The sequence below is a fragment of the Notechis scutatus genome, chromosome 3 (genome assembly GCF_049901735.1).
Source record: "Notechis scutatus isolate UNSWTSFEM ecotype Mainland chromosome 3, rNotScu1.2, whole genome shotgun sequence".
NCBI lineage: Eukaryota > Metazoa > Chordata > Lepidosauria > Squamata > Elapidae > Notechis > Notechis scutatus.
Genome location: NC_142011.1, coordinates 70,933,649 through 70,939,648, shown reverse-complemented (window position 1 = coordinate 70,939,648; position 6,000 = coordinate 70,933,649).

Genomic DNA, 6,000 nt, shown 5'->3' with positions numbered 1-6,000 from the left:
TGTTCTTGATGCTTATGCTATGATTTTCGGATCGTCATACTGTAGTTATTTGCAGGTGTGTTTCCTGTGCAGCACTAACCCTGGGACCTTCTCTGATATGTCTTTTTTGACGCTCGTGAAAACCCATCTGTTCATCCAGATCCTCCCTACTTCAATGTCTTCTACACATTCGATTTTACTCTTCCATCCACATTTTTCATATTCATACTGTGCATATGATTTACATCAGATGGCTTAATTTGGTATTATAATATAATGTAAGTTAATATAGGAAAGCAATACAAAAACATATTAAATTAAAATGCGGATGCAAAATTTTGAAAACCTGGAGCAGAAAAATTGGGGAAGAGAAGCTGACAAGAGAAGGTTGACTTATAGGTTGATGACTCCCTGGATATGTACTGATTCTGTGCAAAGGACTAGGACTTAGGGTTCAAGATGCATTTGGCTCTGAGGCTGCTGATTACCTCTTCACGAATCGAGTGAATACTTGGGGCTATGCCAGCGGCATCTGATCTCAGTCACAAGTAATACCCTGAGTTCCAAGGCACATTGAAAATATGGAACATTTTTAGACAAACTAGCGGATGGATCAGGAAAAGCTAGAAAACACAGGTCTAAATAGAAGCTGTTTTTTTTTCTGCTGCAGCCAATTCCAATAGTTAGGGTTGGATTACAAAGCTGACAATTCTCCCCCCCTTTTTTTTTCCTGATTTCTTCCTAACTTTGGAAAGGGTTGAATTTAAAAATAAGGCCTTCTTTGTTTCTTTCATTTTCCCTGCAAATTTCAGATCATATTGCTTGTGGTTGCAAGGCTGGAATGTTAGAGTCCAGTGTTTTCTTTTAATCCAGAAAGTAGCTGATGCTTCCCAGTGAATTAAGGATAATTAGTAGAACTATGTGATGGCAAAGCGAGGGCTGGCATTCATTATGAACTTGCTGAAATGCCCGCTTTGCCCAACATCACTAACTGTGGGGAGCGGGGAGAAATCCTCACCAAGTGCGATACCAGATTTACATGGTAGAGAGGAGGAAGGCTGAAGTCCTTCTTCAGCTACCAGATTCACAGTCTTGATCTTTCCTCCTAAATAAGTGGCAAGGCTTATACAAGTAGTCCTTGACTTAAAACAGTTCATTTAGTGACTGTTCAAAGTTACAACAGCACTAAAAAAAATAGAGATCATTTTTTGCACCTATAACCATTGCCGCATCCCCATGGTCACATGATCAAAATTCAGATGCTTGGAAACTGATATTTATGACGATTGCAGTGACCCTGGTATCATGTGATCATCTTTTGCTGCCTTCTGACAAGCAAGGGCAGTGGGGAAGCCAGAATCACTCAACAACCATGTTACTAACTTAATAACGGCAGTGATTCGCCTAACAACTTTGGCAAGAAAGGTCATAAACTGGGGCAAAACTCACTTAGCAACTGTCTCGCTTAGCAACATAAATTTTGGCCATGATGGTGGTCGTAAGTCAAGGATTATCTCTGTACTGCAGAAAGGAGTTGGGCACAATCCAAGCCACCTTTAGTGATTGGTGGTTGAATTTCAGTCATTCTTCTAAGTCTCCAGCAATATTATGTGTTGGGATGATACCTGTCTGCTCTAGTTTGATCCATATTTCTTTTTAATTTTGTGACAGAGTTTAACAATCAAGCTAAGGAAACCCCCTCCTTCCAAAAGCAGCAGAGAGATTAGTATCTTTTGGCTCCCCTCTGGTGCTCATTCAGATTTGTGAAGCTCAGATGCAGCTGCTAGATAAATATTGATCAGCCATAGTTTGGGGAGAGTGTAAGAGGGGTTTGGTCTAGTGGTTAAGGTACTAAATACCAGGAGAACATGAGTTCTAGTTCTGCCTTAGCCATGAAAGCCAGCTGGATGACCTTAGGTCAGTCCCTGTCTCTAAGCCCAACCCACCTCGTACAGTGGTTGTTGTGGGGAAAATAGGGGGAAGGTATGTTGGATATCTTTGCCACCCTGAGTTATTTGTGAAAATAATAAAGGTGGGTTATGAATAAAAAAATAAAATAAATCTTGAGGTTCTCCTGGGTTTTTCAGGTCTTGTTCTTAGGCAGTGACCCCCCTATAGCTCAATAGGTTAACATTGATTGAAAATGAAGTTCTGTTCTGCTCCTCCTTATAGCTATATTCCAGATATGCTTATTCAGAGGCTGGTGTTCCTGCATTTTATAGGAACTCACTTTATTCTGAGGGCAGAAAAGCCCTGGAAAATGGAAAGAATTTACCCTGTAGGATATAAATTTGCTCAGCGCCAGATAAGGTCAGGGCATTCTAAGACATGTATATACAGTAATTATTTGGTTTTTTTTTTATGTTGCCAGAAATGCCTTCATGCTTTGTGCTACACTGGAGTAGCATAACTACCTCTAGACATCTGTCCAGAAATAATGCCTTTCATAGTGACTCAGTCTCACATTTCCTTTACCCACATGCTTAAAAAAATTGCATTGTTCTGCTTTTTTATTATGATATGCTTAATGGATAGAAAAAAGATTAAAATGTGATGATATGATATAGACAGGTTACAAATAAATCATAGTGCCTTTGGTAATTTTCTTAAAGTACTTCATGAACAAAGCATTGTGACTCTACAATATAAACCTTGTCTGGAAGCATCCCAAAACAGATGAAAAGTATGTAAAGCTACTGGAAAAAGAGAAGGTTAATATGACAAGAAGAGTACCAAAATTTTTATACAGCTTGTAAACTTGATGGTCCATGCTACAAAAAACTGTAATGTAAATTGCTGGCTGTTGTAAAATAAAATTGATTAAACATCTGCATAAAAGAGGAGAAAATCAGTACTTGAAAATAAAGCAGACAAATAAAACCTAGAAGTATCAGATTTTGCCTTCTATTTTTCTACACTACTGTATTACTAAAGAGCAGAGTCTAAATTCCAATTAACATTAGTATATAGAGTAGCATACAGTAATAAATAGGACAATAAACCATCAGTTATAAATATAACACTAATACATAGATTGCATAATAGAAAAATGGAAACATTATCTAAACTGTTTTAATAGTATTTTAAAAGCTATAATGAAATCATATCATTATTTTGTAAGACTTACTAGATGAATTTAAGTATTCAACTAGCGAATTGTATTTAGTTTTTGTGACAACCATGTAACAACAAAAAATGTAAGCTAACACATGAACTAAATTACAATTAAGAAAAAACATTCATAAAACATTTAAAATTTTAAAATATAGATAGTTGCTAAATGAAGACTACCTGTTATTTAAGCAAGGTAACCAGAGGAAATATTATGATTACAGTTGATATCCAATAGATGGGACATGTTTTAAATATTATTCTTTTAATAGAATTTACATTCACTCTTCTTTTAACTCCCTCCATGCATACCTAGAGAATGCCCCAATATGAGAACAAATTTGTTGGTAAGCTAATAGAAAAATAATCTATTATAGTGGCAAATCCTTTTCTGTCAGATGAAATATTTCTACCTGAACAGTAGTAGCTGTATTAAGTATCTGTATTAATGTTAACTGGAAAAATACTTGGATTCATTTTCATGTCCCTCCAATTGCACCATGCACCAGTAACCATTTTAACATACCCTCACAACATGGTCAAACAAATGGCAACTTCAAATCTCAACAAATAAATGCTCTGTCTTATATAATGGCAAAAAAAACCCCAGAAAATAAAATACAAGCTGAATAGTCAAGACCTTGTTGATGATCCAAGCTCTGTAAAGGACCTTGGAATACTCATCTCTAATGATCTAAGTGCTAGAGCCCACTGTAACTACATAGCCAAAAAGGCATTAAAAGTTGTTAACCTAATCCTATGTAGCTTTTTCTCTGGTAATATCACACTACTAACTAGAGCGTACAAAACATTTGCTAGACCAATACTCAAATACATCTCATCAGTCTGGAACCCACATTACATATCTGATATTAGGACAGTTGAGAAAGTCCAGAAATATTTCACAAGAAGAGTTCTCCACTCCTCTTCTCATTACCCTTATGCCACCAGACTTGAAATTCTAGACCTAGAAAACCTTGAATTATGCCGTCTTCGGTTTGATCTAAATAGGGTATATAAAATCATACGTTACCTGTCAATGAATACTTCAGCTTCAGCCATAACAACACAAGAGCACACAATAGATACAAACTCAAGGTAAACCGCACCAAACTTGATTGCAGGAAATACGACTTCAGCAACAGAGTGGTCAATGTCTGGAATACTCTACCTGACTCTGTGGTTTCTTCCCCAAACCCCAAAAACTTTAACCTTAGACTGTCTACTATTGACCTCAACCCTTTCCTAAGAGGTCTGTAGCGGGTCCTATTGTTTCTTTTATTTTTCTTATATGTACCCATTTCATGTATTCATAACTATGTATATACTTATACCTATTATCTTGTAAGCGATTGACAAATCAAAAGAAATAAAAAATGAAAAAAACGTTGTCAACTCAACTCCAGCCCAAAGCCAAAGCAGCTTAAAGTTGTCTTTAGCTGCTTGAATCTACACTTGTATCTTCCTCCAAGACAGCTTTTGCCAGGGAGAAAAACTTGTTTCCATTGTATATACTGTGGTTGAGGATGCATCCAGGGACTTGAATTTCCACTTTTTCAATTCTTTTCTTTAGGTTGCTATGCATCAGTAGATGTTGTGGAGATCAATTGGCGATTGTTTTTCCCCCATTCATAGATGGGGAAAGGAATGAAACCTGGCAATCTATTAATCACCTTCTTTCTTTTGTCCCAAATGAAAACAAAACACCAACCTCTCTCACCAACCTTGCTACTATGGTGGCAGACTAGGTCTAAGTAGTGATGGCACCACAATTTATGCCAGCAAACTCTTCTTCCAGCTCACAGACTAAGTGAGAGCATTTCAGTGTGGCTGTGCAGCTCTTTTTGTTAGCCAACACAGTCTAAAGCAAGTTCAGATAACTGACATCCCTCTACACATTTAATCATTTCCAAAATACCTTCTGATATTTGTGCAATTTGGACAGATGGAGGTTATAATCAAAAACATTTGAAAGCCCAAGATTCCATCTTTGGGGCACATTATGTCCATTTTTACATATTGTAGTTTCCAGTTTTGCTTGAGATCATTTGTCTGTTAGACTCATAAACACAGTTTCTCATCCCTCATTCCCTAGAGTGCATTTAGATTAGTGTTTTGGCATGCATTTTAAACAAAGCTTGTGCAGAACCCAACTTTTAAGAATTAATCAATTGCAGTTCTAGTTATTCAGCAAAATGCATAAATGCCCTACTGTGACCTATTTGATATTGCCCCAGACGTCTCTGTACATTATGGGCACATCTACAAATCTCCTGATGGTTGGTTTGAGGATACTGTAGTTGGTTAATAGTTCTTACAAGATGCAGCCGTCTTCTCATCCCCAACATATGGCCAGCTGATTTTGGATTTTTCTAAACTCAGTGTTCAGTGGAGTATTCAAAGTCTTTCCCACACAAATATTTCTACAATTATGTGGTGTTTTTGGCAGGATTAGAACTCACAATCTCCTGGTTTCTAGTCAGGTGGCTTAACCATTACATCAAAGTTGCTCTCTAACTAGCCTGCAGTAAATACAGTACAGCCTGGCAGTTTCAGGAGAAAAATGTATGCTTGCATAGTTTGAGCTTCCTTGCCATATCAGTGGCTTTGAATTTCTGTGGGAACAGTTTATCTTACAGAAGGCAACATAGTTGAAAGCTGTGAAACACATAAAGGATTGTTTGCTAATCTCAAGTTGTAGTTTAAATGAGGTAAAAATAAACAATTTTGTTCTATGTTGAGAGGTCCTGTGTATTTTCTAATCCATGTTACTAAGTATATTGTGAAACTACAAAATGGTTGCTGCTCTAAGATCTGGAGACAAGAATGTACTGAAAGAATATGCGAGGGACTACAACTGTCCTGTTTGTCAGCACACAACATAATTTAATAGTATAAAGCTATTAGCTA